The 15,642-nt window shown below is 37.0% G+C and overlaps 1 non-coding gene across 1 annotated transcript; it reads left to right on the forward strand.

The window, feature by feature from the left end:
• The first annotated feature begins 3,561 nt into the window (after positions 1–3,561).
• On the forward strand, positions 3,562–3,668 carry LOC145151614 (small nucleolar RNA R71). Its single transcript, XR_013732179.1, has one exon. It is a non-coding gene; the product is annotated as a small nucleolar RNA R71 (small nucleolar RNA).
• The last annotated feature ends 11,974 nt before the right edge of the window (positions 3,669–15,642 follow it).

Genomic DNA, 15,642 nt, shown 5'->3' on the forward strand with positions numbered 1-15,642 from the left:
TATCACCGTGATGTTTATGATTGATAGAAAAGGTGATAAGGCGGTGAAAAAAACGATGCACCGGATTCCGAATTTGTGCCTCACTTGAATCACGAGAACTGTACTCGTGATTTGCGATAGTGCGCCAAAATTGAACATCAAAAATACCGGGCGCAAAATCCCAAACACAACCAAGTAAAAATGGAACAAAGAACGGGGAATAAGTCTCCACTTCCGTATAGATCCCCATGCGCCATGCAAATTCCCGGAGACTACACTCCCGATACACCCCGCCCAACCGAAAAACTAGTGCCCGGTTATAATCAAAATCCATGGTGCGTTCTTCAAAGTTCACAGTAGAGAAAAACTCCACTGATAATTCCCGGTACACGGGTTCTTGGATCGCGAACAAGTTCCTCCATCCATGGCAAGTAAAGGAAAAATGGTCTCCCTCGTATACTTTTGTCCAATGGCGCTCCAACTCAACAACCATTCCAACACCACCAAGCCATCCCCAGTCAATAATCGGAGCTATAGCAAACTCCCTATTGTATAACCATCCCAAACGGTTTTGATAAGACGTCAACAAGGCCCGTGAAATGGTTCGCGGGAAATCGATATAACGGATGGATATTCGAGACATCAATCGGGTCATTGTCTTGTTGAACAGCCCTTCTAGGTGTCATCTTCCTGCAATGTTCAAAAACAAAACACGTAAAATATGTTATCAAAAACAATGCATAAAAGTTGTCGCCCAGGGATCACGTCGTGGCTTGGCTCGCCACGTCGTGGTCTTTCAGTCGGATCGTTGGCATCGATCGAACACTAATTACGCGATTCTACCCAAAAACAATACTTGGGGTTTGTTTCTATTGCTATTCTACGGGCATGCAACCTAAAAACAGTAACCAATTTCATCCAATTTCGGAAATCCTATCATTCACATAAACCCTAACCATGAAAATGTATAAATTATAAGTAATATCTACAATTAATGGATGAAATACATACCAGATGGAGTAAAAGGACAAGAGAATGCAGGAAAATTGGAGGAAAAGTTTAAAAAAAATCGGTTGTGGGGACCTTTCTTCCGTTCGTGAGGCAGTAAACAAATGGGGAAGAAGCTTGTGGTCAAAGGGGTTAATAACTGGTCCCCCCCTGTGACTTTTAAAGGTCACGTCGTGGCAGGCTATACCACGTCGTGACTTTTAATAATAGATAAACCAGTCAAGTCGAATTCAGTCCCCGAATTGTTCCTTAAAATCACGACGTGGCTCTTCTGACCACGACGTGATTGATGTCTGGTCACAAAAATTTTCTAATCTAACAATTTTTATTTATGTTCTTTGTGTTCCAATTATTACCAAAGCATCCAACAGCTAATTTTTTACCAAGTAATAGTCTATAGATGATGACTTGATAACCTTTTTAAAAAAAACGTAAAAACTAAAAAGAAAAGAAAAGAAAAAGCAAACCAAACTCGGGTTGCCTCCCGAGAAGCGCTTCTTTTTGAGGAGTCTTGAGCTGGACTCCGTGCCTCCTATGTTGAATCATCTGAAGAGTCCACCACTAGGATCTTTTGTTCCTTGAAACGCCTCTTGTAAGCTTGAACACGTCTTTTATACGCCTTTTTCGAATTTTCCTTTTTAGCTTTGACCTCGTCTCCATCAAGCTTGCGTTTAGTCCCTTTAGTCTTCAATTTTCCATCATTTTAAGCTCCAAAGTATCCTTCTCTTCTTTCACCATTGGACTTGTTACTTTTGAAGTAACCTCCTCTTCATCACTCGACATCTCATCATCTTCCTTGCTCACCCAAGAAGTTGGATTCGTGTAGGCAATGACTTCAACCAAAAATGGAACAGATGCTCTCGGTTTTGTTCTTTTAACTTGTTGAATCGTTTTGATTTCTTTTTCCATGAGCTTCTCTAATTCTTCAAGTTCACTTTCTTCATCAATGTTGAAAACCTCTTCTTGAGCACGATTCCCTTGAAAGCCATCTTCTATCCCAAAAATTTCCTTTTCATCACCAACCCTCAAGGTGAGCTTAGACTCCCGAATATCAACAAGAGCTCCAGCAGTGTTAAGTAACGGGCGACCAAGAATAATCGGTACATTGGGATCTTCTTTCATATCCAATACCACAAAGTCTATTGGAAAAATGAATTTCCCAATTTTTACTAAAATATCTTCCACAATGCCCCGGGGTTGTGTCACTGAACGGTTCGCCATGTGAATAGTCATCTTTGTAGTCTTCAACTTCTGAATATTTAATTTTTGATAAAACGAATAAGGCATCAAATTTATGCTAGCCCCAGAATCGGCTAAAGCATAAATCTTCATATTATTCCCAAACTCACATGGGAGAGTGAGTCGTCCAGGATCCCCCATTTTCTTAGGTATTTCTCCCAACACAACTTTTGAGCTTTGCTCACTTAGAATCACCTTAGAATTCTCCTTTAATTGCTGACGAGTGTCTAACAAGTCTTGTAGGAACTTAGCATATTCTGGAATTTTTGCAAGCGAATCAATAAAAGGAGTATTGATAAGAATACCCTTTAATTGCTTGATAAACTCCAGATGTTCTCTCTCCAGTGGACTGAGATTAGCTCTGGACGGGAATGGCAAAGGTGGTTTATAAGTCGAGACGGTTTCTGGAATTTTCTGATCAGACCAAGGCCACAACGTGGTTTCTGTACTTCAGCTACATTTTTGTTCTCGATTTTTAGCTTCTTCGGGTTTGGATCGGGGTGCTGGGGCTCCACTTCCAAGGCGTCTAGGAACTCAGAAATCGCCTCTTCTTCAATATCTATGGCCATTACGTGAGATTGGGTTTTATTTTCAGGATTTTTCGGGAATATTTTCTCATTAACCAAAGTGGTAAGTTGACCAAGTTGTACTTCAAGGTTATTAATGGAGGCTTGCTGATTCTTTATTAATGCTTGCTAATCTATCATTATTGCGTGATGATTCTTCATTATATTTCTTTGTTCTTCCATTGCAGCGTCAGTAGCATCATGTCTTTTTTCTGAAGCTTCCATGAATTTCATCAACATGGTCTCTAATTCTGTTTTCTTCTCAGCTAGTGGTTGCTCTCTTTGGTAGAAGCCCCAGCCAATTTGCCTAAATTTCTCTTCTTTTTGCTTCTTGTATTCTTCGTAAGGCAGCCACTCTTTCTTTGGTTTTCTCCAATCTTCATCATACTTGTCCCCACTTGAGTAGCATACTTGAGCTTTCTTGTTCCCATATTCATCCATATTGCAATCCTTTGTCAAGTGTGGGCCACTACATCTCTCGCAACCAACTCGAATTGCATGAATTGATTGGTCCATTTGAGTCAATCTCCTATCCATAGTGCTAAGCATTGCCATCACAGCAGCCATCTCTTCAGTTTGTGTACCTCCACTGCCTTTCATTCCATCGTGTCCTGGGTTGTGATACTCACGAGAGTGCTTTGAAAATTCTTCAACCAACTCCTTGGCCTGAATTGGGTTCTTCTTTGTTAGTGGTCCTTGTGAATCAAGGAGTTGTCTAGTCGTGACATTCACCCCATCATAAAATATCGACATTTCTTGCTGAAGATTCAGGTCATGTTGAGGACAATTCCTTAACAAGCCCTTGTAGCGCTCCCATGCCTCGTATAATGACTCCCCCGGATTTTGCTCAAAGTTGGCAATTGCCTTCTTGAGTTTAGAGATTTTGGAGGGTGGACAAAACTAATCTTGAAATCTCTCGCGCAATTGGGCCCATGTGGTGATTGTACCAGGTGGGAGTGCCTTTAACCAGTCTTTTGCTGCTCCCTTGAAAGTGACTGGTAGCATCCTCAGCAAAGCTGTCTCCCTTGGGATATTGGGAGTATTAAAATAATCCGCAATATCGTTCACCTCGTCTAAGTGTTTGAAAGCATCCTCGTGATCCTTCCCGTAAAATGGGATATTCTTAAGTGCAGTAAGGATATGTCCCTTCAACTCGAATGTGGCAGTGGCAGGAATCGTAGGATGTACTAAACCCGGCCCCACATCATCTCGAATGCGCTTCTTGTAGTCCCCCATGGCCATCTCATAAATGTTTGCCATCTCGTTCTCCAGCTCGTTCTCGGGTTCACTTGTTTGTAATTCAAATTCAGGATCGGTATCGTACGCGGACTCGACTTGGACGGGTATGTGATCTAAGTGTTCAAGCTTGCTCTTGTTCTTTGAAGATGAACTTGACTCCACCGTTTTCTTCCCCGACTTCTTTGAGAACACTGATTTGAACTCTTGTAAAGGTGTCTTCTTTGGTGTTTGATCTTCTTTCACGATCTTATCCTTCTTTTTGTGAAGTGTAGACTCGGGATCTTCAAGTGGTGGTACCAAAGGTGTGTTAGAACCTCTGGTCATGAACTCCTGAAATAAGAAAAGAAAATAAAACGTAAAACTGAACTAAGAAAAAGGAAAAAAAAATTGTGAATCACAGGTGTCACGTCGTGGAAGGATACTCCACGTCGTAACTTCTGTAAAAAAAAAATTAAAACTATGCTTATAAAAATAACTTTTTTGTGGGTTTTACCCAAAAAAATCGATTAATCTAAAGCAAATAAAAAAACAATAAACTAAGTCGTTCCCCGGCAACGGCGCCAAAAACTTGATGTGCACGGAAGTACCCACTAATTTTAATATTTATAACCTAACAAACTTAGACTAACTATGCACTTGTAGGCAGTGTACCTAGTCAGATTACAGTATAGCTTAGGTAAGTCGGGTGTCGATCACAGGGAACGGTGTTATTTATTAATCTATTTACTACTAAATTAATCTAATTATTAACAAGCTAAAAAGGGGGGTTTTTATCTGATTTTGCTTAACTCAAATTCAATCAATAATTAAAAGACACTCTTATCTAGTTCGAATCCACTTCGTCCTTACGGCTAACTAATAATTATGGATTATTAAGTTGGATATTATTATATTAGTAATTTAGGTCTAAATTTACCAATAGTTAATTAATTCATGTAAAACTATGTATGGTCACACACAATTAAACACAGAACCAATTATGTTTATGAATATGCTATGTAAGATTTATCATGCAAACACAATTATGGTCATAATCTATGTTCTCTAGCACAACAAGGTTAATTACTTCAATTACTAACTAAGATTTTGGTCGATCCTAGCTCTAACAATTCAATGTTCACTAAATTACTAGGTTATCAAGTTCATGCAGTTAATGGTCACTAAGCTACACATAACATGAGTTTAAGCAATTTAAGCAACAACATGAGCATGCTAGGTAACAATAAATCAAACACAAGCAATTCACCAACTAAATAAATCCATGTAAAGTTATGATATTCATAAGTTTGAAGCTTCATCTAGCTAGATTCAGCTGCTCATAGTAGCATCTAACATATAAACACAACTCAAATAAGAAAACATGTCTATAAGCATCAAACAAGTAAATGAATTATGAACTTTTACTCTTTTTGGTGTTGAAAACCCTTTTCCAAGACCTTGCTTCTACTCTAAATCGCCTCCTGGAACCTCTTCCTTCCGCCAAAAGTCTCCCCAAACGTAATGGAGAGGGGTTTATATATTTTCTGGAAAATCACATTCCACGTCGTGGCAGGAAGCTCCACGACGTGACTTCAGGAATTATCCGTATTCACCAAGGATTCTTTCTTCGCGTACTTATCTTCTGAAAAGATCGATTCCACGTCGTGATTATCAAGTTCACGTCGTGGCCCCAGTATATTCCATGAATCACTTCATCTTTTATGCTTCAAGCCTCTAATGTTCCATAAATTGTCACTTCTAGTCCCTTTCTTCTAAAATGCTTTATTTTGGCTGCAAATAACATTTTATCCTTATAAGTACCATAATTCTATGCAAATAACCAAAATATTAAATAGAATGTAGATCAATATTGCCTAGAACTATGTATAAATATGGCAATATCATGAACCATTCCAACACAACATTCATATATATTTGACTAAATTTGATTAAAATTCCACAATCTAAGCCTTTAAATTTGAAATGAAGTATAATATTCTCTCCCTTAATTATAGCAAAACAACTTTTCAACCCCTACAACTTGGCAAAGTGAATCTTTGTTTTCTATAATTAATATTGCTAACTTGCAATACTTACCATAATAATCATGCTCCCACTAACATGATGATTATTTCCTTATTGGCATAACACTTATGCTCCCACTAGCTTTGACATGTATTCAGAAAACAATGGAACTTCCAGAAGCCAATGCTTATTGAATTCCTTAAGTTCATATTTCTAATATCTGATGCTTTGATAAGCCTTTATCTAAGCTTCTTAACTTCATACACCTTTGCCTTAGAAAGCTTACATGTGTGTCTAAACAAATTTAGAACTTATGTTACTAAGTCCCAAATGTTCAGACTAATTGCCAAATCTCACAACTCGAACCATGAAAAGGGATGCCGTAATCATAATCGAATTTGAGAATACAATTTTTCACAATTGCAATCTTCTTAAAGTCTCTCTTAGTGAAAAAATTTCCTCACAATCATTTTCATGATGGAGAGAAACCTTATGACACTTAGATTTTAAAGTGTATGTGTTCCTATCCATGTAAATTTGTCATAACAACAATCATAAGACAATGTTTGTGACAAATCCAACTCATATGGATTGAACTTGTTCAATCTTGATTTCTTGCCTTATGGTAACACAAATGCCCATCATGTCTTTCAAGTTGTTTAGCAACTCACCCCTACATATCAATGTTCTTTCCATTGATCAAGGTGCTTGCCTTTATGCATTCAAATGAGAACTCATAGAACTCACATACATAGTTAACTCAATCTGGAATGGCACAGAAACAAAATTATGTCAACACGATAGGTAGCCAACCTCAAGTCGTGTGCTAGTGATTAACTATTGGTTTATTCTTGAATTTGTTCTTTAAACGTTTCAAGACATTTAAGACTCCCACTGACTCCTTCACATATAAGGCTCTCTTGTCAAGAAACATTTCTTGACAAACAAATATTCAAGAGTTAGTGTAGCTTCTTATCAAGTTTAACACTTCACACAATTGGTCCTAGTTGGTCTTTGTCTTATCCAAGACATCACAACTTACCAATTTCAAATGTACAAGAATAAGAAACTTTCTTATTCTACATTTAAGACGCTACCTTGGCTTTACATTAGCTAGATCTTCTCCTTGTTGGGATTAAGGCCAACTTTAGCATGTTTGGGTATCATTTCTGGTGTTGGGGTAAGATCTGAAGTTGTAACTTCAGATCTGGATTTCCCTAGGTCTCTACTGTCATAAAGGCATCAAAGTTGGCAAGCTTTGGCCTTTCTCCATCCCTTAAACCCCTGATCTACCTTAGTTTTGATGAGTAGAGCCTTGAATGCGCGTAAAGTTTGCAACTTTACGTGGCAAACGTTCCCTAGGAGGCTAAATCTACTTTTTGGAGCATTGGAGTAGCTTAGAGTCACCTGGACATGGAATGGATTGCATGAACTCGCCGAGTCGGATAATCCAACTCGGCGAGTTGGGGAGGGTTTTCCCGTTACTGGTTTTGCATGAACTCGGCGAGTCATCATGACGACTCGACGAGTTAGTTAGGGTTTTCCTAACATTTGGACATGCATGAGCTCGGCGAGTTGCCTGGGACCTCGGCGAGTCAATTAGGATCTTCATGATTCCTTCAAGTTCTAGAAGGACTCGCCGAGTCAGTGAACTGTACTCGACGAGTTGGGCAACATGGACTGTTGACCTTGACCGTTGACTTTGACATTGACCAAGGGTTGACTAGTTTGACTTCTGAGGTTATTTTGGTAATTTGGGAATTTATGGAATTGGATCATTGATGGGTGTAGGTGCCGGTGTGGGAGCTGTAATTAGAGGAGGTTAATATTATCTTCCCGAGCTACTTGAGAGGTGAGTTGTCCTCACTATACTAACAGGGTCGAAGGCACCAATGTCGGCCCTTTTCGGATTTGTATCCGGTTTGATTGAACGTTATGCTTTATGATGTGTATCCTGGTTATAGGATGGTTTCTATGTTAGAAAACGGTTAGATCAGTATCCTGGTTATAGGATGGTTGCTATGTTAGTGATCGGTTAGATCGGTATCCTGGTTATAGGATGGTTGCCATGATTAGTGATTTGTTAGATCTGCATGTCTATTTGTTTATATGTATGTGCACATGTTTGTTGGTTTGGGGGATTGGGTTGAGGCAGGTCCTGCTGTGTGCTGTAGGCCAAGACACCCAGAGCGGACCGGATAGACTACAGGCCCAGGTAGGGCAAATTAGTCAGGCCGAAGGCCCGGCGAGCAGTCCGGATAGGTTGAAGGCCCTGAGAGGCGGTCCATACGTGCCGAAGGCTCGGAGAGCGGTCTAGATAGATTGATGGCCTGTGAGGCGGTCCAGTCAAACTGATGGCTCATTATGCATGTTATATTTGTTTATATGATATGGTTATATTTGTATGTCGCTGGTATTTTGGGGGAACTCACTAAGCTTCGGGCTTACAGTTGTTGATTATGTTTCAGGTACCTCTGATGATCGCGGGAAGGCGAAGGCGTGATCATACAACTCCTCATATTCCATGATTTTATGTTTGATTCTGGGATACTCTGACATTATAATGTTTTGCAAACAAGTTTTGTAATAATTATTGAAATTGAAAATGTTTTAAAAAGTATAAATTTGGCTTGATCTTCTCAATTGTAGCTATAAAGTCCCTTTTTATTGTACTTTTAGCAGCCTCCCAAAACATATTCTTTAGTTCTAATCTTGTGTATCTTTTCCTAAAATTTTCAAATATATGTCTTGCACATTTATGTGTTCAACATGTGGAAGGTATTGTGACACAACCTACAGTAGTCCCGATAATATGATAATAAAGTAATAAGTAAAAAATTTGTACAACTTTTTACTGAAAGGCGTAATAGACATACCTTGTGTTGATCTGAAATAATAACTATCCCATTACCACCACCAAGATCCAAATCATTCACCCCTAACTCAATGAACCAGGACCAATTGTTTTTATTCTCAATTGTAACCACTGCCCACGCTATTGGGCAGACATGATTGTCTGCATCTCTATTAATAGCATTCAGTAGCTCACCCTTAACCTTCCCCTTCAAGAAACATCCATCCAAGCCTATCACTTTTTAGCATCCTCTTTTCCATCCATCCTTGAAAGCCTTGAATCATACATATAACCTCTTGAAATAGTGGATTCCACCAGGATTGACATTTACCTCATCCTTTCTTGTGTTCCTCGGATTATATTTCATCTGCATTGTCCCAATCCTTCCTATAATTTTCCTTTAACTTTCCTTCTATAATCCCCCTAGCATGTGACCTTGCTCTTTCAAATTTCCCTTGGATACATTCACTGAAAACCTCCTCAAAACATCTTCTTTCATTGCATTCAATGTCATTTTGGGCTTCCTGATGACAACTTGCAAGTAGTGTTTGGCAAACTAGTTAGAAGTAACTAAGCTACCAAAGTTGTAATTCCTAGCATAAAGATGAGTCTTGAAAATGGATTTAATTTGGAATGTCCTTTCATTATACTTCCAACTAACTGCTACCGTAAAAGGACATGGCTTTTGATCGTTAGAATTATTGCTACACCTAGCAATAACCCTAACTCTATCACTATTCTCAAAGTAAATTTGGTATACATTTTATACTGCATAGTTTGTTAATTTAAACCTTAGTTGAGCAAGGGACTCAAAACATGTTGGATCGATATATTCAATGAAAATGAAATCATGTATGAAAGACGTAATCAGAAAGAACACTCAAGCATAAATTGAAAGATCTAGTATGCTCACGAGTCATATTAAAATGATATTGCTAAATAACATATGATCCTAAGGGTCATACTAAAAACAACTTGATACAAATGATTATTTATTAGAAATTGATTTTAATAAATATTCATAAACTCTTATAATAAATTGGGAAAAATATTTATTTCAAGTAAATAATTAGTTTACAATACAAGTAACATATATTATTTCATAATGTATGAATTAATAAGTCATGTACAACATTTTGGACTAGGTAAGCGTTTTGTCGTTTAGCCAAAAGACAAATTTTATATCTTATAAACTTTGAGTGCATAAAATATAAACATAATCCTCTCTTTTCACAAGCATGGGCCAGCCATGCATGGGGAAAGGAAGAAGTATGGCTCAGTTAATTGTTTAATCAAAAGTATTCAAATTATGGTGCATGCTAGGGGACAAGATGGTTTAAATTGATTAATGGTTAAGGACTCTTGGACCATCATTCCATTATAAATAAGTGGAGAGTGCTTTCATTTTCATCACTCCTTCTTGCTTTGGCCGAGAGCACTTCTCCCCTCTCCATCTTCTCTCTAAAGTCTTGAACTTTGAAGATATTTGTTTCTTGCATTCTCTCTTTAAGTCATAATCTTGTTTTGAATTAAGGCTTAAGAGTTGTAACTATCATTACATCAATTTGGAACATTGTTGGTGTCTCAAGGGTTCTACCTCACTCCATCAACTTCCAAGCCTCCCCTAGAGGACTCAAAGTGCTTCAAAGGTTGTTACCACTTCTTCTTTCTATGGTTGTGTTTCAAATCTTTCCTTTACTTGCAAGATGATCCTTGGTGAGTGATAAAATGTTTATGTTATTTATAAAACTCAAGTCTTCCGTTTGCCATTATTTGTAGTTTTTGAAACTAAGTTTTAAATAAAACTTAACAATTGGTATCAGAGACAGGTTGCAAGTTTGATTAAATTTTTTGATTTATGTAAATCTTAGTTTTTGGAGAATATAGATAACTTGTTTTTGTATAAAAACAAGTTCATGCATATTTTCTTTGACAACTTTATAATTGTTAGTTTATGTGACAAAAACTTACATGCATTTTTGTCACTTAAAGTTGTCTTAGAAAAACAAATGTTGTTTTATGTTTATATGTATTTTAGAGTGCATAAACAAGCCTTGGCATTTGTGTTGTTTTTTGTGTGATTTAGTTGAAAATGGTTTGTAATATTCTTTTATTCATAAAGTATGTAATAAAACTAGCTAGTTTTTATTCTTGTTATTTTTTATGTAATAGATTTGTTTTAGACTAGATTTATTTTATATAAAAAAAGTAACAAGATGAAGATGGAGGCCATTTCTTGAAGAACCATGGAGACCCACGGTTTTATAAAGATTTTATAAAGGTTGATAACTTTTATAAAGTTTTATAAAATTGCAACAAAGTTGGTTGTCATTGCAAGTGGGAGCTTGAAGATCACATGAAGAACAAGTTGTAATATTTGGTCCCTTTGTCCCTTAGGAAGGACTTAACATTTTTGTGTTGGCTCACAAAAGTATTATATAGTTTAAGGCTTGTTTATGTCATATGCATGCTTGTGTTGTTTATTTTTCAAGTAAATATTTTGTGTGGTTGATAATTTAGTTTTTCATAAACCCAAACTATTTTTTGGACAAAAATAAACATCACATGGAGTTTGGATTTCAAAATAAAAAATATGGACATTGGATGAAACATATTTTAGCCATAAAATAAAAACCAGTTTTATAAAATTGTTAATTACGACAACTTTTGAAATATTGAATTATAAGTGTAAAAATCATGTTTTTATAACTTATTCAAACTTCAAAGTATTATTTAATAAAAGGAAGTTTTTTTAAACAATATTAAAAGGTTCTACATGGCTTAAACACAAAGTTAATACTAGGTATTAATTTTAAAATTGAACCAAGCCGAAATATAAAAACCGGGTTTTTATAGGAACCTTAAAAGTGATTTTAGAAAAATTGATACAATGACATATTGGATGCATGCAATTGTCATGATATCACATGTTTTAAATAGAATAATAAAACATACAAATCCCTTTTTTTCAAAATGCAAGTCTATGACATCCAACTTTAGAAACATTTACACATCACATGTATAATGCTAGTGGGATAAAGGATACCTAACCATTAGTTTTGATGACCAAAGTATTTTTGCGATTTCTATAACCAAGTTATAGGCCAATTATACAAGTTTCTCTAGTTGGATGACTTGATTGGAAACCTCTTGTGATAAAGGTCGCCAAAGCAAGAGTGTTCCAAGGCATAAATGAGACCAAACATGTCAAATTAACAAATGGATTGTTAAGGGTCTCATACATCTAGGAATTACAAATGTTGTAATTAATACAAGATATTTAACTTGTTAAAATTGAGTAAATGGGATAAAGGATACCTAACCATTTATTTGATTTGTAACTTTTATCCTAGACTTTAAATAAATACTGTTTTTGGAAACAAAAGGGTATTATTATTTAAAGAATTTAATACTAAATGAAAACTTTGTTAAACTTTTGTAGATGGCTCCACCAACTACTGTAACACACCACCCAATGAACATTTGGTCAATTCTTGACAAAGAAAAACTCAACCACTCCAACTTTTTGGACTGGCACAGAAATTTGAGAATCGTTTGGAAACAAGAAAATAAAGACTATGTCCTTGAAAACAAACCCCTGATGAACCACTTGCTCTCCCAAAGGCAGCACATGATGCATGGCTAAAGCATATAGATGATTCACTTGATGTTTCATGTATTATGCTTGCCTCTATGGTTCCCGATCTTTAGCGGGGTCTGGAACACTACACTGCCTTTGACATGATTGAACATCTCAAGGAGATGTTTGGTAAAAAAATCTAGAACTGAAAGGTTTGACACTATGAGAGCACTCCATGCCATGAAAATGGAGGAGAGTGGGAATGTGAGCACACATGTTCTCAAGATGAAAAGTTACATGGATCAATTGGAAAGATTGGGCTCTCCATATCCTCAAGACTTGGCTACAGATATCATTTTGAACTCTTTGCCAAAATCTTACAATGCTTTCACCATGAACTATAACATGAATGGGTGGGAGAAACTTATCTCTGAGTTACACGGGATGCTAAAAATTGCAGAGAAGAATATCCCAAGTAACCCCCCCCCCCCCCAAGTACTGATGATTAGGGAAGGAAAAGTCAAGAAGAACAAAGCAAGAACTTCAAGGGAAAGCCACAAGCTAGCAAGGGCAAAGGGAAGAAAGCTCCCCAAAACCCACCACCCTAGAAGAAGGAAAAGGTTGTCAAAGATGACACATGCTTTGAGTGTGGAGTTGTCGGGCATTGGAAAAGGAATTGTCCTAAGTACCTTGCTGAGTTGAAGAACAAGAAGGTCGGGGAAGGCCCTTCAGGTATATCCATTTTCATGATTGAAATGGGATTATTTACTTTTTCATACAACACTTGGGTATTAGATACTGGTTGTGGAACTCATATTTGTAATTTGTTACAGGGGTTCAGAAAGAGTAGGGAGCTGAAGACAGATGAGATGGTATTGCATGTGGGCAATGGAGCAAGGCTTATAGTCCAAGCAATAGAACATTTTGATTTATGTTTACCATCTGGTTTGTATTTAACATTAGACAATGTGTGTCTAATTACTTCTATTACTAGAAGTATCATTTCAGGGTCACGTTTGAGAAAATCTGGTTATGATTTCAAATTTGTTGATGATAACATTCACTCCTTCTTTAAAAGGATTCTTCTATTTTGAGGCTAGACCAATAAATGGAATTTATGAATTAAACCTAGATGACACCTCAAACAATAAGTCCCTTTATCATGTTACACCAAAAGACTCAAACCAGATTTGAACCAAACATATCTATGGCATTGTCGTCTTGGACATATAAACAAGAAACGCATATCTCAACTCCAAAAGAGTGGAATTTTGGGGGCAAATGACACTGAGTCATTTGACATATGTGAATCTTATGTGGCGAGATGACAAAATCCCCTTTCTTTGGAACAAGTAAAAGGGCAAGTGTTTTATTAGGCATCATACACACCGATGTATGTGGAACTTTCAAAACACTCTCTAGATATAGTGAGAGATATTATATCACCTTCACTAACGACTTCAGTCATTTTGGTTATGTGTATTTGATTAAACATAAACATGAAGCATTTGAAAATTTTAAATTTTTTCAAAATGAAGTTGAAAATCAACTCGACAAAACAATCAAAATCCTTCGTTCGTATAGAGGAGGCGAGTACTTGAGGCAAGAGTTCCAAGACCATCTAAGGAGTCGTGGGATTATCTCTCAACTCACTCCACCTAGAACACCACAGCTTAATGGTGTTTCTGAGAGGAGAAATCGGACCTTACTTGATATGGTTCGATTTAGGATGAGTCGAAGTACCCTTCCTTTATCATTTTGGAGTTATGCTTTATTCACTGCAACCCGTATCTTGAATATGGCACCAACTAAGAAGGTAGAGAAAACACCTAATGAGATATTGCATGGAAAATCTCCATCCTTATCTTATATGAAAGTTTGGGGATGTGAAGCTTATGTTAGACAAGAGACTTCCAACAAACTTGAGCCTAGATCTACCAAATGCATTTTTGTAGGATATCGTAAAGATTGTTTACGATATTACTTCTATATCCCTAGTGAGAATAAGATCTTTATTTCACGAAAAACTGAATTCTTAGAAAGCAAGTTTCTAATTGGTGAGGCTAGTGGGAGGCGTGTGGAACTTGAAGAATATCATGAACCTCAGCCCGATGCATCTTTAGTTAACACTAGTACTGAACAAGAGGTTGTTGAAGATGAAGAGATCATTGTCCTTCAACCTACTGAAACACAAGGTGTTCGCAGATCTGGTAGAATTCATCATGAACCTAAGAGATATGGATTTCTCATTGATGAGTGCTTCGTAATGAAAAATGCTGATGAGCCGGTCAGGTACCGATATGCAATGAAAGATCCTGAATCTGACAAATGGCTTGAAGCCATGAACGCGGAGATGCAATCCATGAGAGAAAATCAAGTCTGGGACTTGGTTGATCTTCCTCCCAATAGCAAGACATTTGGAAGTAACTGGGTCTTCAAGAAGAAGACTGACATGGATGGCAACTTACATACATTCAAAGCAAGATTGGTTGCTAAAGGATTCACTCAAACTCATGGGGCTGATTATGATGAAACCTTTTCACTGGTCGCTATGATTAAATCAATTAGGATACTACTTGCCATAGCTGCATGTTATGACTATGAGATATGGCAAATGGATGTCAAAACCGCTTTTCTAAACAGAAAATTGGAAGACGATGTCTACATGGATCAACCCGAAGATTTTGTCTACCAAAAGCATCCTAATAAAGTGTGTAAGCTCAAGAGATGCATTTATGGGTTAAAGCAAGCATCTCGTAACTGGAATCATCGTTTCGATGATGAAATCACAAAGTATGGTTTTATTAGAAATGAAGATGAATCTTGTGTTTACATGAGAGCTCCCAAATCGGTGACATTCTTGGTCCTATATGTGAATGACATATTGATCATGGGAAATCACATTCCAACTTTACAAGGTGTAAAGACTTGGCTTGGAAAGTGTTTCTCAATCAAGAACCTAGGTGAGGCACAATACATTCTTAGAATCAAAATCTATAGAGTTAGATCAAAACGATTAATAGGTCTAAGCCAAGGTACATATATTGAGAAAGTATTGAAACAGTTCAATATGGAAAACTCTAAGAGAGGATTTGTACCCATGGCACATGGCACTGTACTAAATTCATCTCAATGTCCTAGCACAAAGGCTGAGCTAGACAAGATGAAAGATA

This window comes from Lactuca virosa, chromosome 1, assembly GCF_052849685.1.
Source record: "Lactuca virosa cultivar CGN04683 chromosome 1, Lactuca_virosa_CGN04683_v6, whole genome shotgun sequence".
In the NCBI taxonomy this organism is placed as follows: domain Eukaryota; kingdom Viridiplantae; phylum Streptophyta; class Magnoliopsida; order Asterales; family Asteraceae; genus Lactuca; species Lactuca virosa.